The following is a 13,583-nucleotide window of genomic DNA, read 5'->3' as shown; positions in this document are numbered from 1 at the left end:
TTTATATTAGGAACATACCTTTCCCCTTTGTGTACTTGCAGCGTCACCTGAAATTTGGAAATACCCCACCACTTACCTGTTGTAGCCACATCTGGGGTGGAAGTGATGGGGCTGTCTTGGTCTAAGTGCACTGTTGACATAAACATGGAGGAGCCATTTCATCCACGAGCAGCAGGATTAAACCAAACTCTTGCAGAAAATTATGAGAGGTTTTTAGTGTCTATGAGAAAGGAGGTAAGATACTGGTTTCAAAAACCTTCTTTGGAAAACCAAACGTGCCAAACTGTGTGGAAATTGGTGGGCTGGACTTTTTTGTAAGACCACATGAAAATGACTCAGCAGAATTCCCTAGCACAAGGGCGGTCACTGCCAACCACAGTCCTATTACAGACAGGAGTGTGGTTTGGAAGGGGCTAGATACTGCCATGCTGTAATTACTCATATTTCTTGGAATAATCCCCGTGGGCTGTTCAGGTAGATAGATTAATTTCCCTCACTGCCTCTCTTCCTCCTCCCCATGACAGGTTTGATTTCGGAGTTCCTCTGCAGTAGTTAAAAAAAGACAATGTGAAGTACATAAAGCTCAGGCAGGAAGACAGGATAAGTAGAATTTCAAGGAGCAGCCAAGGTGAAAATACCAAAGGTGGTAATTTTTAACCATGAGTGGATAACATGTATTCTGATTCATTTCCAAACTTCAATACTAAGAAGTCATACACTTATAAAGCAACTCTGCTCAATCCAAATCCTCTTAAGAACAAAGAGAGCTATTTATTTTTATAGCTTGGAATTAATCTGCCCTTTTTATAGCAGGCACAAGGCACATGGGCACTTCAAGGTTTCCAAGAGGTGCTTACTTTTCTCTGCTGGAGAGACTTTTAATAATTCAACATTAAGGAAATGAAGGATATATGAAGAACTCAAGCAGTGTAAACCAGGCAGGTATTAAGCTGAATTCTTTAAGACAAGCAATGCTGAAATCCAAAGAGCACTGAAAGACTACTTGAGTTATGGGAGAAGTGTAGATAATGCAAAAGAGACTGGAAAACAAGCTAATAAAAGCACCCTATGTGCAAGAGGAATAAAAAGAAATTGTAACTAACATGCTACTGAAGAGCTCAGGTAGCCTCCATTTGGTAGTACTATGGTATCCTGCAAGCTTAGGGGGCTCATTTTCAGAGTTCACAGTGCACAACTCAAATGAAGGTCAGGAAACACTCTGGGTACATAACCTTTCTTAGAAGCTGGTCCTGAATGGTCCAGGAAGTCTAAGGCATTAGACATTAATTAAACCCCTTAGTTCCAGGCTAGTCTTTCATCACAAGAAACATTCCTTTGTTGATTCACACAGCCTCAGAAATACATAAATATTTGTCAAGCTTATCACATTCATGGCAGTGGTGTATAGTGCTTGCTCCTGCACATATAGTCTTAATATAATGACATGGTAATGCTTACGAAAGGGCAGTTTTGTGGTGTAATTATAAATCAAGATTTTATGGTGTTGTCAACCCTGGCTCACATCTCTAAATTTAGAAAAGTCATTTAAAGTACCATGGGCTTCCACTTCAAACAAGAAAATTCACCATGATAATCACTTGCACTCCAGCAGGAGTGTCGTGACACTAGCAAAATTGATGTTTGTAGGTAGCTTGAAAAAACTTTGGAAAGTCAGTGTAAAGAATTACTTTGGTTTGATATTTTAGATTCTGTCCTTGTTCATTACCTTAGGCATGAGCTCTGTGGTACCCTTGTACTTTGGTAGACAAGGAACCTTTTCAGTGGTTTCTAAGCACTGTCTCAGCACAGCAATTACAGAGATACAGAAAAGTTTCAGGGCTGTCATTTTAGGAGATGGGGTTTCAAGAGCTGTCAGGTTTTATTTTGCTATGCCATCTACTGCAGGTCTCTGTTGTGAGGTTGCAGCAGTCCTCTGGACGGTGGCACCCAAAGCACTGATCAAACCCAGCTGAAAGTACTCCCCCAGTCCTACATACTAAATGGTTCTGATACACTATTATACTGAGATCATATTATAAACTACAGTGTTTATAGCATGATGTCAGACAGGGTTGCATTGGTTACAGGCAGCCTGGTGTCCACAAAGAGTGGGAAAGAATGGGGAGGCCAAGCAATGCCCTGCTTGTCACTGCTTCCAGAAGTCCCATGCCAAGGAAGAGTGGTCTGGGGGTGTGGCAGCCTTTGCATGAAAGACTCTCTAAGGCAGCCACTAGTATCTTTCACTATTACATCTGAACAGGAATGATCCATTCCTAGAATGTAGCTATAAGTGGGACAAAAAGTAGCTTACATTACTTTTACAATAAAGTAAAATATTAACACACCTAAATACATTCATAAAGGCTCTGCACAGGTCTTTATGTCTAAACAGATCAAACAAAAAATTAGCAGGCAATTTGAAAGCTGTGCAACAAAACAAAAAAAAAAAACAACACCAAAATCCCAACAAACCAAACAAACAACAAAAAAAAGACCCACAACACCAGAAACAATAAAAAAAATAATAAAAAACCAAATCCAGTGGTTGGCAATTTCTGAACTACTTCATGGGTGAATATTGCTTTTACATAACCTGAGTGTTCATCTCATGAATGTTGAGAAGTCAGAATTATTTCCTTGAAGGGTTTCAAACTACCTCTGATGGTGGTTCTTTCTTGCCATTAAAACAGCTGAAACTGAAGACAAAGACAAGCTTAAGAGAAGGATGATGACAGGGATGCATACAATCCAAACCAGACCAAACAAGAGGTCTGTTCTGTACGCTAAATGTTGCTGACCCAAGTAATTCTGATGTTTAGAGCTGAATTTGAGTATATTACTGGAACAAGGAACAAAGTCAGACATAAAGCAGTAGTAGTATCACAGAGCAGATACCATCTATAGTTGTGAAGTATGTTGCAGGTTATTTTCAATCACAAGCAAGCACAGCAGTAAATAACATTTTGTTGAGGAACTGAAGCTGCTGCATTTGTACAAAACTTTTACTCCAGCAGCAATTTCCCAGCAGCATTCTCATTTCAGAGCTGGTTTGTATAGTGAAACACTCCAATAAGTACAAAAATGCACATCATGGATGCTGTTTTCACTTGCAGCTTCATTGGAAATTCGTCATAAATACCATTCCTAGGTTCAGGCATATGCCTGATCATGTTTGCTTTTCATGTTTTGCTTGTTACAAGTTGGAAAGGGGTGCTTCAGAATGTCACTTTGGACTTGAAACTCCACTGGTGAAATTCCCAGGTAGAAAACATGACATGTCTGTGATATTTGCAGGACAAGGAATTGTAGTAATTGCTTCTGCAAGATGTCTCATCTGATCCATCAGCTCCCTTTGGCTGAAGAGTCAGATGCTGAGGTCTCAGCCAAAGAGCATCTGAGTCTTCATCCAAATGATGCCAGTCAGATGCTGAGAGCATCTGACCTCAGCTTGGATCTCCAGAATAGTATAAAAGCAAACCTTGGTATCTTTAGAATAAAATATATGGTAACCTCCTTCAATTTAGGCTTCCCATTCCATGGCCAACAGAATAATTTCCCATCTACTAAATAAAGACTAGCTGTTAGTGACAAGACTGAGAATAATCATGCCTGTTTCTTATTGTGTGGGCATAATTCAGGGAGGTGCGCTACCATCAGAAATTGGAAGCTATTCCTCTACACAGATCTGTCAAATACCAGTGATGATAATTACTAATGATTATTCACCGATTGCTAATGCGGTCTAGATTTAGACATTCTAAAATGGGGACAGCCTGGCAGTTTTTCACATGGGTATATGTTCAGGGTAAATTTTTAATTTTTATCTTCTAACAATAACTCTTGGTAAGGAAAAAGCTAGTATTCAGTAGCTGAAATCTGGACTGCCTAAGCTTCATGGAGTTTTAGACTTACTTTACGTGCATGTAATATTTCAACTTTAAAATACTCTAGGAGGCAGAGAGGGAAGTGTTGCCTAAAGCTCATTAAAATAGAGGATGTTGGGTGAAAGACAAAATCATCTTTCTGGTAGAAGAGATTTATACTAGGTCAGAGGAAAATGGGAAGCTGTTATAATTCATTTGCACTGCGGAAGCTATACTGCATGAGATCTGTTGAACGAAGTCAGATGTTTTGTGAGACCACATGGCACAGCTGGAAAAAGCTGACAAGATTTTAAGTACACAGAGCATTCATTAACTGATAAGACAGGTATAGTAAACTCACAGCTAAGTACAGAACAATGTAAAGAGATCTCTCAAAACTTTTTGGAAAAGACTGCTTAACCCTCACCTCTGTAGTCCTCTCTTTACAGGGTTTGAGCACTCATCTAAATCTTACACATTGAGTTTCCGCTACTGAAAGACAAGCTAACCTGAAATGGCAGTTCATGTAAACCACTTGGAAACAATGTTTTTTTTTCTTATGGGTATTCTTGTTGCTGTTGCTGTTGCAGTTGCATTCTTTTCATCTGGAACAAACAGTTGATCTTACCGTGTGACCAGATCAGCACTAGCATCAAACAGAGAGAGGAGGAATGCATGAGGAGGGGCACTGCAGGTTTAGATCACTGTAAGGCCTCAAGAGCATAGTAAAGCATTCAGGGAGAGCATCCTCTGTGCCCATCTTTTCACTGATCATGAAGGTACGCTTTGTAGGTGTGAGTAAATTTTGAACATTTAAATGCTAGGTTGAAAAGTTGTTTCAATTTCATACAAATGGCATTTTGCAAACTTATGCTTAAACTCATGAGATTTTCTGCAACTAATACAATTTAAGAAATATCTATTGTTGTTGCACTAGGGATTCTGCATTCTGTTAAATGGGTAGTTTCAGCTGTTCTGAATTCTTTGGGAATTACTGCATGCCTAAAGAGGCCTACAAGAAATCTGGAGAGGGACTTTTTTCAAGGACATGTTGTGGTAAGTCAAAGGGGAATGGCTTTAAACTGAAAGAAGGAAGATTCAGATTAGACATAAGGAAGAAATTCTTTACCATGAGGGTGGTAAGGCACTGGCACAGGTTGCCCAGAGAAGTTGTGGATGCTCCATCCCTGTAATTGTTTGGGGCCAGGTTGGATTGGACTTTGAGCGGCCTGGTGGTTGCTCAAAGTGGGAGGTGTCCCTGCCTATGGCAGGGGGGTTGGAATTAGATGATCTTTTGGTCCAACCCAAACTACTCTGTGATTCTATGATTCTGTGATGTAACTGGCATTCTGATTAAGCAGAACAGTATGAAAAGGAGCATGGTTGCAGATGGCTTGTGCCTTTAGACAATGACTGTGATTTGGTCCTCAAAATACTGTTCTCCCTGACTGCATGTGTGCTGTCTCCTCTGTAGCTCCCAGGATGTCTGCTCTCCACATTCCCAGTGGCATCATGCTCTCTGTACAGAACCTGGCTCTGTGTCACATAGGACTTCTAAACTGATGATGTTCTCCACATCCTCTCCTGAACTGTGGACCAATCCAGCAATACAGGCAGAAGGAACAACTCAACCACCACCATCTGGTCAGCTGCATCCCTGTACTCTCCTGTGTTTAGCAGCCTTCCAGTATCTGAAGGGGGCCAGTAAGGATGCTGTGGAGGGATTCTTCATTAGGGACTGTAGTGATAGTACAAGGGTAACAGGTTAAAACTTAAAACAGGGGAAGTTTAGGTTGGATGTAAGGAGGAAGTTCTTTACTGTGAGGGTGGTGAGGCACCGGAATGGGTTGCCCAAGGAAGTTGTGAATGCTCCATCCCTGGCGGTGTTCAAGGCCAGGCTGGACAGAGCCTTGGGTGGCATGGTTTAGTGTGAGGTGTCCCTGCCCCTGGCAGGGGGCTTGGAACTAGATGATCTTAAGGTCCTTTCCAACCCTAACTATTCTATGATTCTGTGATTATGGAAAAGAACAGCTTTGCACTGCAGAAACCTCAGGTGATGGCTCTATTTTGTGTTGCCAGTGCATGAGGTGACTTTTACAAAGTAAATTAATTGGTACCACCTCAACTGTCCTGGGGGTTTATGTTATGGTGACGGAGGTTTAAATACTACCGCTCCCTAGGAGACAAGACTCCTTTTGGTTACCATTAGCTACTAATGCCACTGCTGTGGTTTGACTGACCCAGGGAGAGACTGGGGGTAAAAGAAGACAGTCACTGTGGTTCTCAACTCCCATCACATAGCTCCCAGTGAGAGGATGTCATGGTTTAAGCCCAGCTGGCAACCCAGAAAACCACGCAGCCATTCGCTCACCTCCCCCTGCTCCTGGAGGGATGGGGATGAGAATCAAAAGAATGTAACCCCATGGGTTGAGATAAGAACAGCCCAGTAACTAAGGTATAACACAAACCACTACTGCTGCCACCAATAATAATAATGATAAGGGAAATAACAAGGGAAGAGAATAAAACTGCTCACCACCTGTGGACCAATACCCAGCCCGACCCTAGCAGTGATCTAGCCCTTCTGGGTAACTGCCCCCAGTTTATATACTGGGCATGATGTGCTGTAGTATGGAATACCTCTTTGGCTAGTTCGGGTCAGGTGTCCTGTCTTTGCTTCCTCCTGGCTTCCCCTCCTCCTTGGCAGAGCATGAGACTCAGAAAGTCCTTGGTCAGTGTAAACATTACTGAGCAGCAACTAAAATTATTGGTGTTATCAGTGCTGTTCGCAGGCTGAAAGTCGAAAACACAGCACTGCACCAGCTACTAAGGAGAAAAATGACTGCTACTGATGAACCCAGGATAGAGGAATACATAGTTATAAGCCAGGACTAATCTGGAGATAAACCCATTGTAGGTTGGGCTATCTGTACACAGGCCTATTACAGGCAGGTAGTGCATACATATTCTAGGTAATTATATAGTCTCACAGGGTCATGCAAATACCTATGAGAGCATCAGTCATAATGACAGCCTGCTGATGCAAGCTAGTCTTGTTATGCCATCTTATGGGACTGTGGCATGGAAAGACTAGGTAGCCAGCACAGGGTCATCTAGTCAATATGTACTACAGCAGACAGCAAAACTAGTTATTCAAGCTCTGGACTAGTTTTCTAACTTTCGTCTTGTCCTTTCTATCCATCTATGTCTTTGCAGGTGGCTGCATCCCAGTGCTCTATCCTATTTTCCATGCTTGGTTATCTCACACACTGGCTCAAGCAAGCAGAAAATCTCATGATCACAGGTACTGTGACATTGAATTTCTTATTCTGTTGTTCTAAGAACATTTTGAAACCTAGAATTGCAGCCTTTATTTGCAGTTAGTGAAGAAAACATGATCAGACATGACATTCTTAAGCTTCAGCTTGATGCATCTAAAATGTATCTTAATTCAAACTGCCTAATCCAAAAGATTTTATTTTAAGGGCTACAAATTCATGCCATTCTGCCAAGTAATCATTGTTTCAGTGGGAAATAGGAAGCCCACAGATACATGCTTGGCTTCTCAGCATGACCTGTGTTGGATCACAGCCATCTGTGTTTACAGTAAGAGATCACCCACATACATTAGTCTGCAAACAGTATCAAACCCCCAAAGCTCTTCTTTTTTTCTCTTTCACAATTCATCTATTGCAGTCTCAGGGTGTCTCCATCTAGGTGTAAGAGACTGCATAGATTTTTTTATTATTTTTTTTTTAAATTCAGGCATAAGCTGTTCTCTGAGCTAGTGCTTCACAAAGTTGCCTTTGCATTATTAGTAACTGAAAATATTATCAGGTCATTGTTGTCACTAGCAAGGGAGCATTTGTTAGCTCAAACCCTTCCTGGTCCTCTAGCAGTGAGTGCATATGAGAAAAAGCCAAACCTATTAATTTCTCCAAAGTATGTGAGGTTTTGAAGGCACCTTAGTTATGCATTTGGGAACTCACTATTTCTCCATGTTAGCTGACTTCAGACTGTCAGCAGGCTGTCTTTCTGACCAGCACTGGAGACAGGAGTAGCCACATTTATTTTGCAACCCATTTAGGTTTCTACAGGACTACATATATGTTTGTGAGTGTGATTATGCAAAAAGACATGAAACCCAAGGTGTACCATAAATATCACTGGCAAAGAATGTAATTCAGATCTGATTAGGACCTGATATTTTTTACAAGGTGATATTAAAGAACACCCTCACATTTCAGGTAACAAACAGGAAGATATTTGTGGAATACATAAGGCGCAGCTGTTCTTACCACTTTATGATCTCCAGTACAATGAAATCCTCATTTGCGCATCTTCATAAAATACATAGTGCCTGCATAAAATACATAGTGTCTGCATCTAGCAAAGATAAGCTGCCTTAACATGGTTGTTGCAAAGATGAAGAAATCCTAGCATATCCTTGCATCATAGCATTTAAGGCAGCTTGCAGGTTCTGAAGCAATCCTGGGATTGTCTTGCAGTTCTAGTCACTGCACAGCCACCCCTCTGCCTGAAGGGCAAGAGTGTGAACTGCTGCTGCCATGGAAGAAGCCATGGCATTTGCTGTTGAGGAGCCTGAATAAAACACAGCTTCCCTGAGAAATGTTTGGAAATGCATGCTGTGTGTGCTAGCTTGTGCAGCACCGCACTGATTGCTGTCAGCCCTTTTTCATGACCTCAAGGCATTGTCTGATATGATTCCCAAGATCAAGGATATGGATAGCACTTAGAAGTCTGTTGCCTGCTTTGCCACAGACTTCCTGTGTGACTTCCTTAAACTGAAACATACAATGTAACTGCTCTACTGAAGTCTTGCCCCTAAAGTGTATTGAGAATAAAGCTTTATGAGCCTTATGAAGTATGAGGAATGCTTAGAAATTACCTGAAGTGCTTGGTTAAATAAAGCAAATACACAATAAATTTGGGTCAGATACAAAGGATCGATAGGTAGTGTCCTGGGTTCAGCAGTAGCAGTCATGTTTCTCCTCCTTGGTAGCTGGTGCAGTGCAGTGTTTTGACTTTCAGCTCGGGAACAGAGCTGATAGCGATGTTTTGGTTTGGCCAAGGACTTTGTGAGCCTCATGCTCTGCCAGGGGGGAGGGGAAGCCAGGAGGAAGCAGAGACAGGACACCTGACCCAAACTGACCAAAGAGGTATTCCATACCACAGCACGTCATGCCCAGGAGGTAACTGGGAGTTACCCGGAAGGGCTGGGAGACTGCAGGGTTGGAGGAGGTATCGGTCGGTGCTTGGTTGGGCTTGGGGGGCGAGTTATCGGTCGGCTGGTGCTGAGGTGTTGTATTCTCTCCCTTGTTATTTCCTTTATCATTATTATCACTGGTGGTAGCAGTAGTGATTTGTGTTATACCTTAGTTACTAAACTGTTCTTATCTCAACCTGTGGGAGTTGCATTCTTTTCGATTCTCCTCTCCGTCCCTCTGAGAGCAGGGGGAGGGCAAGAAAAGGGGGGGAAGTGAGCGAACGAATTACCTGACTGGGTTTAAACCACGACAGGTAGGTAGGTAGGTAGGTAGATAGATAGGTAGATATAGACAGGATAGATAGGACACATCAGACAGACTCATATAAGCAGATCATGGTAAAGGAATCTGTGACAATTTGCAACATTTTTGTTTACAGTAATTTATGTAACGGAGTGTGAGAAGTTGCTTGGCATACTGGCCTTCACGAGAAAATTACCTTGCAGTTTTCACAGGGGGAATATTTGGATGGCTAGTCCTAGTAGCCCACTCACTGTGCATTCACATCTTACGGTGTTTTCTTCACGCACCCACATTTGGTTCTTAACATGTTGGAGCTGAAAAGGTCCAACCTGGTTTAGTCGCATAATACTGAAGTGTTTTGTGAGTGAGCACACTGAAGATGTACTGATTTTCTAAAATCCAAAAGTAAAATCAGGACTTTTAAAAGTGGGAAATGAGACCAGAAGAGTTCATACAAGACCAGAAAATATTCTAAATGTGACCTTCTTAAAACTTCTGAGAGCAAAAGTGAAATAAAAAGTGAAACTGTTTCTTCTTAATAATGATTATTATGTTATTTAGTAAAAAAGAATTTTAAAGCATTTTTAGCTAATCACTATAGAATCTAGAAATAGGCAAAATATTACCTTGTATATTGACTAGTTACATTCTGCTGCATCACAGAAAAACAAATGGATCCGTACTCTTTCTGTACTCTTAGAAATTTCCTTGTTCAACGAGAATAGTTTTGTTTGTATGGAAACTGTAAATATTGTGAAAATTCTGAGCTGAAACTTTTAACAATATGAGCCCTAAATTTCTTTTAAAGGACCTGTTTGGTGCATAACTGATAGGAATACCAAAATTCCTTGTCCCCCAAAGGATCTCATATCCTGGTATGACTTGGACAAGGACATAGTCATATTTTTTTTTCTCAAAATACTTGTGCCCCAGCCCATCTATTTTACAGATGAAAGCTTCTCCTTGTATAATGTCATGGTTTAAACCCATCAGGTAACTCAGTACCATGCAGCCACTCACTCACTCCCAGGCTAGGATGGAGAGGAGAATTGAAAGAATGTAAACCCCATGAGTTGAGATAAGAACAGTTTAGTAACTGTAATAAAGTACGGTATACTACTACCACCACTAATAATAATAAGAAAAATAACATGGAGATAATATAAAAGTAGAATGGGAAAAAAAAACCAACCAATAAACACAAGTGATGGACAATACAATTGCTCACTACCTGCTGACTGATACCCAGCCCAACCCAAGCAGCAATCTGGGCCTTCCAGGTGACTCCCCCCAGTTTATATACTGGGCATAGTGTGCTGTGGTATGGAGTACCTCTTTGGCTAGTTTGGGTCAGGTGTCGTGTCTCTGCTTCCTCCCAGTTTCTTGTGCCCCTCCTCACTGGCAAAGCATGATACTGAAAAGTATTTGATCAGGAAAAGTGTTACTGCCAACAATTAACACATCAGTATGTTAACAGCATTGTGCTCAGACTGAAGCCAAAACATAGCACTGCACCAGCTACTAGGGAGAAAATTAACTCCGTCCCAGCCAAAACCAGGACAATCTTTCTGTAAGTCAGACTCAGAGCATTCAGAAAACATTTTCTTCATAGCTTATATACAGTCTAGCAATCCCTAACCACATGCCCTTCAGAATGTCTGGTTATTTTGCCTGTGCATGAACAGAAATTTTCATTTGGTTATATGTGGCCAGTAAAGGAAATTATTACTTGGGAAATATCTACCCTTTATCTGATATTTTGTCACGTCTTGGAGTTGTGCCACACAGTACTGAGGATATTAATTAAGCCAGAATTACTTCAGAGAATTTATCTACATTGCAAACAGAAACACCCATCTGAATTCCATCCATCCAGGAGAATTCTTACTGGTTTTATGACTGGATACAAACCCTTAAAACACTGATTTCCCCATCAGGACCTGCCTGTGACCTTGCAGTCAGCATAAGGCTAAAGCAAATATTTTCACAAAGCATAGCTGTAGGAGAGCTTGCTGCAAAACGTAGTAGCTCATTTCCCTAGGAAGCCAAAAATTAGCTACAAAAAGACTTTAAATTCATCAGATGCTTTTTCTGGATAGTCCTCCACAAACCTACTCATCTTCTGATCGCTTTTGGAAGTAGTTAATCTTTGTTTCTCAGTTCTTTCAGATAGTCTACCAAATCACTGGCCAAGTGAGCTGCCACAAAGCAGTATGTTATGATTTTGATATGGAGTGCGTATGTTTAATTGTAATGAAGGAACATTTGAAAACTGCTGTACACCAGTCTGGCATGGAACCATATTAGCTTGGGCCCAGCATCATTCCATCATGCCTGCTGGGGTTTTGATTAAGAATTAGATCAGCTACAACCAGTGTAAAGTGTGTACATGGCAAGCTTGGGTTTATCTGTAATTGTCAATGATCTAAATCTATTTATTAAATTTTAACTGATAAAATAAATAAAAGCATTTTAAAGAAATTGATTATTTAAGTCTTGCGTTTTTAGGACATCCTAAATAACAGGTGGCTTGAATGAACTAATTAAATCATCAATATAAAGTGCAAAGTAAACTCTTGAAACAGTATTTGAAATTTACAGGACTTGCACTTAGTAATGAATAATGTTCACTCTAATAAAATATTACAAGGAGAGTACAACATCTCACATTATTCTTAACATGTATCATTCTCTCCATTGGCTAATATAGAATTTTGAAGCCAGAAGAGTTATATTCAAGTTTCAAAAGCTCTTACTAATAAAGTAGCCAAATGCCATGATACACTGAACAAGGTTTATATCTTCAAATGAGGTATCATCTCAGCCATTTCTCAGCTAAATGTACACATTTAGCTACAAAGCATATAGACAGTCCCTACCCAATCTGCAGCAAAATCTCTTCCCTGAACAGAGGGACCCAGATCTGCCATTCAAGTCAGAGCTTCTGAACATGGCAGCCTATGTGGCAAGAGGAAGAAAGCACACATGTCTATTTTACAGGTCTGTATTTTTTTAGAAAAAAGTACCTTTAATGTGGATGTTTTATCATTTAAGAAGAGTTAAAATGCAAGTAAGTAAATAAATATGTATTTTCCTACAGTGTGAAAGGGAGGCCTGTAACAATTATGAATTGCTGTCCTATCATTAACTCATAGGATCCTCTCTGAGATTCAACTCCTGTTTCCTTGTGGGAGCAAGAACATTATTATGTATGCATGACATTTTGGGTTGGGTTTGGTGGACTTTTTTGGGGGAGAGGAGGGAGGAGGAAGGGGATTCATTCAGGCGTTTTCATCCCCTGATGACTTTAACGCATAACAACCATCTGTTCAGATGGTTCAGTCCAGAACATGCTGTTTTCAGAGCAATGGAAGAATAACAGAATGAATAGACAAAAGATGTAACACATTTTCTGGCAAACATAGCTTTGAAAACTTTTGTTAGTAAGGCAAAGAAAATATCTGTAAAGTAAAGTTCTTTTGCCTTTTCTGGTACAAATAGTACCAGAAGTACCAGTATGTGCAGAAAAAGCACGTGGAAATTACTCAGCTACATAAATAGTGTAATTTCAAATGTGCCATTGGCTCTACTTACTCGAGGGTTTACAGGTAAATGGCTCAATTTCCTGAAGCTAATAAAAGTACCCATGACAAAAGATAGTTCAGACTGTTAATAGGACAAAAGGTTTCAAAGGGAAAAAATAAGTCAATTAACAATTAAGCCTATTAAATGGCACCAGCATCCCTAAGAGTTTATTTAACGAGACATTCTGCAAGAATAGGTGATCAGTCATTCACAATATCCCATTCAAACATCAAGCATCCTGCTAGTATCAGGGGGAGTGATGACACGTTAATGTATTCTGTTTTCTAAACAAATACCCTTATTTAGTGTGGCTTTTTATATTAAAAAATAATGGAGGTTGGATGATAACAGTTGCAGAGGTAATTTCTGACCTATTTACTTATTATTCTATAATTCTCTGAAACATGCAGTTCGACAAGAGGCTGGGAGAAGCAACATTGAAATACTTCCAGTGAAAAGAAATAAGATGAAATGCAATGATAAACAGGAAGAAGCTCAGAGATAAGACTGGGAGAAGTACATAGAATATCTTGCTGAAATAGCAGGAAACTGCTTAGCTTTAAAGGAGAAGAAAGAAGGGAAGAAAACCACAAAGGGTAAGACA

General features: G+C 40.4%; 1 long non-coding RNA gene across 1 annotated transcript; it reads left to right on the top strand.

Moving 5' to 3' along the window:
* The first annotated feature begins 5,284 nt into the window (after positions 1-5,284).
* On the top strand, positions 5,285-8,813 carry LOC133262242 (uncharacterized). Its single transcript, XR_009741257.1, has 3 exons — positions 5,285-5,507; positions 7,080-7,167; positions 8,111-8,813. It is a non-coding gene; the product is annotated as an uncharacterized LOC133262242 (long non-coding RNA).
* The last annotated feature ends 4,770 nt before the right edge of the window (positions 8,814-13,583 follow it).

Source organism: Pezoporus flaviventris, unplaced genomic scaffold, assembly GCF_033815535.1.
Source record: "Pezoporus flaviventris isolate CSIRO_AGI_PZ_B2104156 unplaced genomic scaffold, CSIRO_AGI_Pfla_v1 ptg000212l, whole genome shotgun sequence".
Lineage (NCBI taxonomy): Eukaryota > Metazoa > Chordata > Aves > Psittaciformes > Psittacidae > Pezoporus > Pezoporus flaviventris.
This window is presented reverse-complemented; position numbering and strand designations above follow the sequence as displayed.